Source organism: Sitodiplosis mosellana, unplaced genomic scaffold (assembly GCF_009176505.1).
Source record: "Sitodiplosis mosellana isolate CC-2019 unplaced genomic scaffold, AAFC_SMos_1.0 Smas_scaffold_1, whole genome shotgun sequence".
In the NCBI taxonomy this organism is placed as follows: Eukaryota; Metazoa; Arthropoda; class Insecta; order Diptera; family Cecidomyiidae; genus Sitodiplosis; species Sitodiplosis mosellana.
The window spans coordinates 22913402-22921483 of NW_022595244.1; the positions used below are offsets into that span (position 1 = coordinate 22913402).

The 8082-nt window shown below is 37.3% G+C and overlaps 1 protein-coding gene across 2 annotated transcripts in view; it reads left to right on the plus strand.

Moving 5' to 3' along the window:
• The window catches only part of LOC129580336 (klarsicht protein), a 105426-nt gene that overhangs the window by 39968 nt on the left and 57376 nt on the right, over positions 1-8082 (plus strand). The gene's annotated exons all lie outside the window — the stretch shown is intronic.

Here is an 8082-nt window from a genome sequence, read left to right on the forward strand (position 1 = left end):
AGAGAGAGAGAGAGAGAGAGAGAGAGAGAGAGAGAGAGAGAGAGAGATAAGAAAACAATTAATGAAAATGAATTTTGTGAAAATACATAGACAGAGAAAAAAGCATGGGCGAAATTCCGTGTATGATTAATGGGGCATTAGTTGCGCAATTTTTTTGGTTAACCCGAAAATTGTGCGGCAGAAGAAAGGGCTCTGATGCGCATTGAAAGTTTTTTTTTTAAATGAACGTGGAAAAAAAACTAAAGTAATTTTGTAGCCATACTCTTTTTTGTGAGTGTGATCTGCTTTTGATGGGTCGAAGGTGTGCGTTTTTTTCGCCTTCTCTGGCGCTTACCGACAGCGCTGTTTAATTTGACGGAGCTGACAGTCAGCGCACAAGCCAAGCGTAAATGAGTGTTACATTTATATGTGTGCTTGTTTCGTTCGTTCGTGCACCTCTCGAAAGCGAATGCCGAAATTAAGGTTTATTAACATGTGTGTGTACTGAAAAATGCCACAACTTATGTCGCAAATCGATTCGGGCATGACTTGTAAAATTAGCGGAAACGCTCACCCAACCGCCGAACAATGGAATTTCAATGATGTTGAGTAACTTAGGATTTCATAGTGTGTTGGCTATGATATTTTGATTTTGGGTATTATTCATTGCGAGAGTATTATTTTCTGCTCCGATCGGCCGGTGTGACTCTTTGAACGAAGACTTTGAAATATCGCGGTGCACAGTCGAGTTTGAGTTTGGAGCTAATGCCATTCCATCAAACATGGTGATTCGCGTAATTGTTGTTATACTTATCGAAAGCAGTAGCAATAAAAGCGATGGATTTAGTAAATGAGCCAAAGCAAAAGGTAGCCCTGTCCGAGTCTCGATGGCTATCATTTATCAGTTTATCGCTTATGGAGCCGTGTTGGCAGCCATGCCCATATAATTACTATCGCATTCACACAGTTATGTTTATCGATATGTAAGCATTAATCGAAGTACAAGCGGTAAATTGATGGAATGAAAAGAGCAAAACACAGAAAAACAAGACCGCAAAGCGTCGCTCCACTCCTCTCTGCGTTCTTGAGTTTTTAGTTACTTATTCTATTTTGTTGTTTCACAACAAACTATTTTTTGGCGCACTACGTGAAATGTATTTCATCAAAAGAACTTTGAAGAAATATATTTATTTGCAACAAAGTACAGAAAAAAGATTCTCAGTTATTTCAAAAATGAATAACAAGATCTTGGTTTAATTTCTTTTTTGAAATATAATGCCTTTGGTTAAAATCAAATAAATAATATGAGCATAGATCTAAAGTCACTTTAATTCTGTTTAAGACCCAGAAAAATACTATACGAAAAATTAATGTAATTTTTAAAGAACATTTGATAATAAAAATTTGATTGGCGCTTTGAGAATGCACTTATTTGTCGTTAGTGCCACTGTTTTAAATTGAATAAAAAATATGAGCATAAAATTCAAATTCACCATAATTTGTTTCATCACTCAAAAAGTATTAAGAAAAAAAAAGCAGATTATTATTAGCTCTACATTTCATGTAGTGCTTAAAACAGCCAACGAGCTACGATAAAGTATGTATCGTTGTAAGTTCTTGTCGTTGACCACTCCAATACGTTCAATGAATTCATACAAGTTCTTCACGTTTTGCCATTTTCCACAGAAATATGGATGAATTTTCTATTGTACGATGGTATGTAAGATAATTTGTTCATCTTTTCTCAGTCAATGCGTGCGCACACACACAGTTTAATTCCAGTAAATTTCCAATCGTGTACCACGACAAAAAAAGTGACTCGGATTGTGAATGCATTTCGAAAAATGTGTACCGACGTGATGCTATTCGCTGTGCTGTTTTGATCATTTTCTCGGGCTAAAAATTTAGTCTGTGCTTTGGCTGGACGACGATTTCATGTGAATCCAACAATTATTTATCTACTGCAAACGTGATAAATACTATCCAATTGATCTATAAATAAGCTAATCTTATCGCATTGCATTGCATGGCGTAAGTGCAATGAGCACGGAAAAATGCCCGGCAAAAATGCTTAATTAAGCAAGATTTATGTCACTGGAAAACATCAACCATTAAATCACGTTGCATTTTTTCCCATCTTCCTCTCTCTCTCTCTCTCTCTCTCTCTCTCTCTCTCTCTCACATACTCTCTCTGCACGGCTGATTTTCGTTCTATGGACTTTGTGCGGTCGATAGAATTTTACTGTCGCAAAACAGTTGGGATGGACGAAGTGTTGCCGGCCAAAGAACTATCCACTGAAAAAAATAAATAAAAACTGTTTATGGCACACATTAGACTTGAGACCACATTTCAGCATCCAAAGTTCGTTCATTAGCAATAAAATTGCGGCCGATACTATGTCATACACCCAATTATAAAGCTTGACTCATAAAAAATATGATGTCGTCTTCCTAATTGGGAACGCAACGCTGTATATTAATCTTTGCATATATTGGGTTGACAGGCTAGCAAACGAACGACGGCTTGGGTTTTGGCGGAGGTGTATTGTTAAAAATACATATTTCATTTGGTAAAAGTGCATCTCGCTTTTCACATCAATGAAATCTGTTTTCCAATAATAATAATAACACCCATGGAAAAATTGAAATGAAAAAAAAAGATTGAAAATGTATTCAGGCGCGTTGCCTGATGAAATGTGGGCCACATTCTCTTTATTCGACGAAGGTAGGTGTGCCAATGCACAAATACTTGCCGCGTGTGCACGATGGCACCATACCGCAGAGGAAGAAAATAAGACAAGATTCACTTCCAATTTAATGGCTTAATTTCAATTCTGGTGCAAGCACATCCACAATCTCGTAATAAGTATCGAAATATTTTAATCGAATTTCAGTTTCCTACATGCATCAACCATTTTACAACCGTGTGCGTCCCCTTTTTTTATTGCTTTTGTACGGCAAAAACATATTGTGATCTTCTGGATTTGATATTTCCATAAATAAATAAAACTTGGCAGCAAATTGAGGAGGAAAAAAAAGAAAGCAAATCTAATCGCGTCTGTTGTTCATTGCAGACGATTAAGTACATCATAATTAGTTGCATTGCCATATTTATTGAGCGTCTACAACATCGGCAGCAAATTGCAACAAACATTCGACGATTTTCGAAGCGGTCGTCAATACTGCTGTTGGTGCTGCTGCAGCTACCGCCACCATCTCATCCATTTTTTGTCGATAAAAAAACACACACACATTGATTTTTTTTTTCATTTTCCAGCTTCGCTATTTTTAGACAGCCAGACGTATAAGTTTTGAAAAGTGTCTTAAACTCCATCGATCGTTTCGATCTCAAAACAGATCAAGTGGAAATGCATTTCGTATTGAGTTTGAAATAGAAATGGCCACGGATGCAACTCAGAGCTCATATATATCCAAGTCGTTAACATTGTAAGCCATGTTTTTCTTCGACTGTTTGTGTTTTCAACGTTGTTTTTTTTTCATCGACTTAAAAACGTTCGCGTAAATAAAATGATTTTCTTATCAAGATACTATAATTTTCCGTTTGGTGTTGTAATTTATGACGATTCACTCGGTGTTTATCATCGTTATGGAAGCTCACAAATTCAACATTTTGTTGCATGTCGTGGCATGCATTCTACCGAACCGAGATCAACAAAATTGGCTACGAAACGATAGACGAACACAAAACAAAATGCATATAAGCCTCCATCGCTGCATCAAATGCGCTCTAATCCATGGAACCGATGATAGAGCGGTAATCATAGCAGTTCCGAACTTGAACGAACTACAGAAAAAAACCACACACAACAACAGGAAAAAAGTAGCAGATGATCAAAAAAAAAATCCGGAGAGACTTCGGAGGAGAAAATTCCTACACATTGATCGCTCGCTGTTGGCTGTGTGCTTTCGATTGCCAGTCGAAATGTGTAATAATGGCTAATGAAATAAACGAAACGAGTTTGATATCGTGTTGTCATCGAAGCTGTAAAACCATTTGGTTTGAGCTTAGCCGCTTGAAAATTTATGGCAACACGTAAACGATTCCATCGTTTAGCTCCATCGTCTATATACGCTTATTTCAAGTGCGCGATTTGAAATCACGAGACGATGTGTAGCAAATGGAATGAAGAATCAGGGCGCGATCGCGTTCACTATGTTCCTGTGCTTGTTCATTGTCACTGAGTTTGTTTGCTTTTTTTTTGTATTTCGCCAGTAATTATTATGAGTTGAAACTGCGCTGATCGAAAGCACTTCTTCGACACATTATTTTCACGTTAATGTTTCGATTGTTCTTTCGATGCGCACAATTGGCACGGTCGTTAATTGATGGTGGGATTCTGCAGAAGAATCACTCTATAATTGCTGGCAACATGTTTTCTCTCTCTGTCTCTCTCTCTCTCTCTCTCTCTCTTTGCTCGTTTATTCATTCATTCATTCGTAGAAGATGCATCGAGATGGAATAGAATGCGATTTCTATGTCAACGTGTGTTTCCATTTCGTCGATGGATCGACAAACATTTTCAGTATCGTCACGCTGCATCCCACACACCACACATACACTCACGAAAACGAGACGAAAAAAAAATTGCACAGCACAACAATGGATGCACTCGAAAAATACTTGACATTGTGCAAAACTGGAAATAATGCATCATAAAACGCAAATAATGTAATTCTACTAGCATCCAATTAGACACACGATCCTACCTCAAATGCCAGTTCTAACATTTTAAGGTACTAACTTTCGAAGCGATAAACTCAAGATCTGCATATTTTAAGCATTCATTTCGAAACACACAGTTTGAACTTCAACCAGCTGCGTCGACAGTCAGCACACACCAGATAACACAAAAATAAGCTCGTTTTCGAACGTAAAAATCAGAACAAACAGGACGATTTCAGCATCTCAAAGAGAGAAAAAAATGATTCAGTTTTTTGGTGTCTTTGCACATTCGAAACGTGTTCCATTTGTGTGTTTGTGTTGAGCATATGCTGTGCACACAGAATACACAGTCATCGAGCGCATCCGCTCTCCTTTTTCTCCATAATCGGTTTCACCTTTTGTTGTGAGATTTTGGACATGTATGCGCCTGCACACAATAGCAGCTCAGGTAAATTCCAATGTGTATCCTCTCCATCGCATTGGTGCGTGTTGTTGTTTTTTTATGATCTAACTTGCCAAGTGAATGTTTGTGCATTCGTTGGCGTTTCTTATGATTCCAAATTCGTTTCAATGTCTGTCGACGAATATGGCAGCACGTGTACAGTGTAAGAAAAAACATTCATCATCCAGCTTAATGGCATCTGCTGTCCAAAAAACAGAGAAAAAAAACTCCAAAAACATTTATCTAAATTACTCTGGGAGGTTCGGCAAAATTTCGGAGAAAAGTAATGCGGCCAAAAAGAAAATAAAACATATGAACAAAATGGTCACGCAAATATCAAGCGACACAACATTGTTTGCACTCACTCGGTGTTGGGCATCATATCGTCGAAGAAAAATGTGTTTATTATGCAAGTTGACCGATTGAATGGCCATTATTCGTGTTGTTTCTAATTAATTGATCACGCCCCCACTACACGCTAAAAACAACACACACACACACGGCTTTTTAGTGCTGCAAATTTTCACTGCGGCGGCATTTTAAGTGCCATTTCACGGAAATGTATTAACCTCGTGCATGTTCATTAAAATGCCGTCAAAAAAGTGTTGGATTCAAATGCCCACCTAAAAAAACGAAATTAATGTTCATGTGTTAATGAAACACTTCATCAGCAGATTTATCATCGCATTTGAATGAACCCACAACATACAACAAACAAACAAAAATCGTTTTCAACTCAAAACGTTATACATTTATAGGTTTTACGACCATTGAAACCACCGCCATTGCCAATCCACAAACCAAAGCGAAACAAAAATTGTCTTTTCAATTTGTTTTGGCTACGGTTGATCATTTTGAATCATTGCGAGCCAAGCAGTTTTGCAGTTCGATCAATCAAACATGAGGTGTTTTTATGCTTACACTTTCAAGTCGCATTGAAAAAAAAAAGAGTCTCTCCACGTGGATTGAACCTACGCTTGAGCTCGCGCTGTGCCACAGCCTCAAACATTGCTTTAACAATGAAAACACAAAACATTAACAACAACCGTTACGAATCTCAGCACTGTAGTTACTTTGATGTCATATGTAAATTATGTACATTTCTTTGGCAATGTTCGCATCTCTTTAATGCCTGTGCATTGTGTAAACCATGGCAGCAAACACTATAAAATTCAAAACAAAAAATTTGTATATAATTTCCGACATTTATTTTGTTGTGGAGTAAAAGAATTTTTATGCTGGTGCGTCGTCATGTCAAAGTATCACACATTCGCATCGCATTTTACGAGTGTTCGGCGTATGGTGTTGAAAAACATGGGCACGGTACTTGCGAGTGCAATTCTATTTAGATTTTAGCTGCGATGTGAAACTCTCGATGTAAAAAATCAGCATGAATCGTCTTCTCCAGCCTCCTCTTCCGGTAAATGCGATTCCATCGAGTGAAAGAAATAGGCAACTTGATTTGAATGAAATATCGATGGTTTTCTTCTCTATTGCACACTAGAATGGAAAAAAGCCCAGCCAATTGTCGTTTTTAAGTTGTCTCAAGTCATTAAAAGGCTTAATCATTTGGGCTCTCTCTTCTCTTTTGCTGTCGACCGAACAAAAGAGTTGAGAGTTACAGAGAGTAATGCTGTCAAATAAATTAAGTATATATTCTTGAATGCACCGTTCTATCTGAATCCATAGAATCCGTTTGGTTTACAGTATTAATGATGGAGGATGTGTGACGATGGAGCCCAAGTAATTTCGCTTTTTTTTGTGAGTGCCATTGTTTTTGAAATAGAATGTACATAAACACTCTCGCCAAATTACGACAATGCGATACAATGGCGTATGTGCAATACATGTGGGTATCCAAAACAATAGACAACGATAGCAAAAGACAACGACAACAAGAAGAAAAAAAAATCGCCACAGATGAACAACCAAGCAAATGTTTATGTCGGATTTTGAAAGTGATTTTTTTTTCTCTCTTTTGAATAGTCTGGCTGTCTTTTATCTTGAGCGAAACACGACAAGAAGAAAAATCTAGCCGATCTTTCATCTAATGGAATGGTATCATTCCTTTTATAGCCGAGCAAAACACCAGTTTATCATTAAAACAACTATTTCATGATATTTTCGTTGCTCTCGCGTTTTCTGTTTCTGTTTAGACTTTCTATTGCTTTTAATATGCTATTTAGTTTAGTGTTTGTTGTTTTTTTTCGCTCGATTGTGCAAAAAAATCAGTTTTCCGTTTTTTTTTCTTATTCTTCGGCACATTGATAGGGATCAGTTATCGCCTCTGAAAAATGAAATCTAACCTAAATATGTATGGTGCACTCGAGACGTGACAACACCTCTTTATCAACACAACAATATAAAACCAAAAAAGCACACAAACACAAACCAAAACACTCATTCAAAAGTGGAGTGTTCTTTAGCACATTGAATGTTAATGATGGCAATATATATGATTTACGATGTTGCGGTGTGCCTGTGTGAAAGTCGATCAAAATTACACGGTCGATGAATAATTCTATGGAAAATACGAGCGATTCCAATCGATTTTAATTTGCACGGTAGCGCCACAATTTTGTTGACCGACTATGTTTTAAGCTCATTTTGCATTTGGGTACGTATGGATTACAATTAAGTGGGACAGAATATCACAATTCTCAGCAGCAACAACAACAACAACATCAACACACTTTGCTGCAGTCACTTTTCGTTCACTTTGTTTTTTTTCTTCGTCTTCGACGATCGCAGAAATGACACTCAATCGGTTTACATGCCACTAATTGGATTCGACATCGCACGGATAATTTGATTATTCGTTGCCAAATCCCAATTGATTGACCTTTTTCGGGCCAATTTTTTTTTCCTCTGAGCAAAAAAATCGTGATCGAAGCTACTTGTTTTACGAAACAACGATGTTCGCTTGATCTCGTAAATTTATATTCTCATCGCGCAAGAATGAATTTTCGCGAGAGAG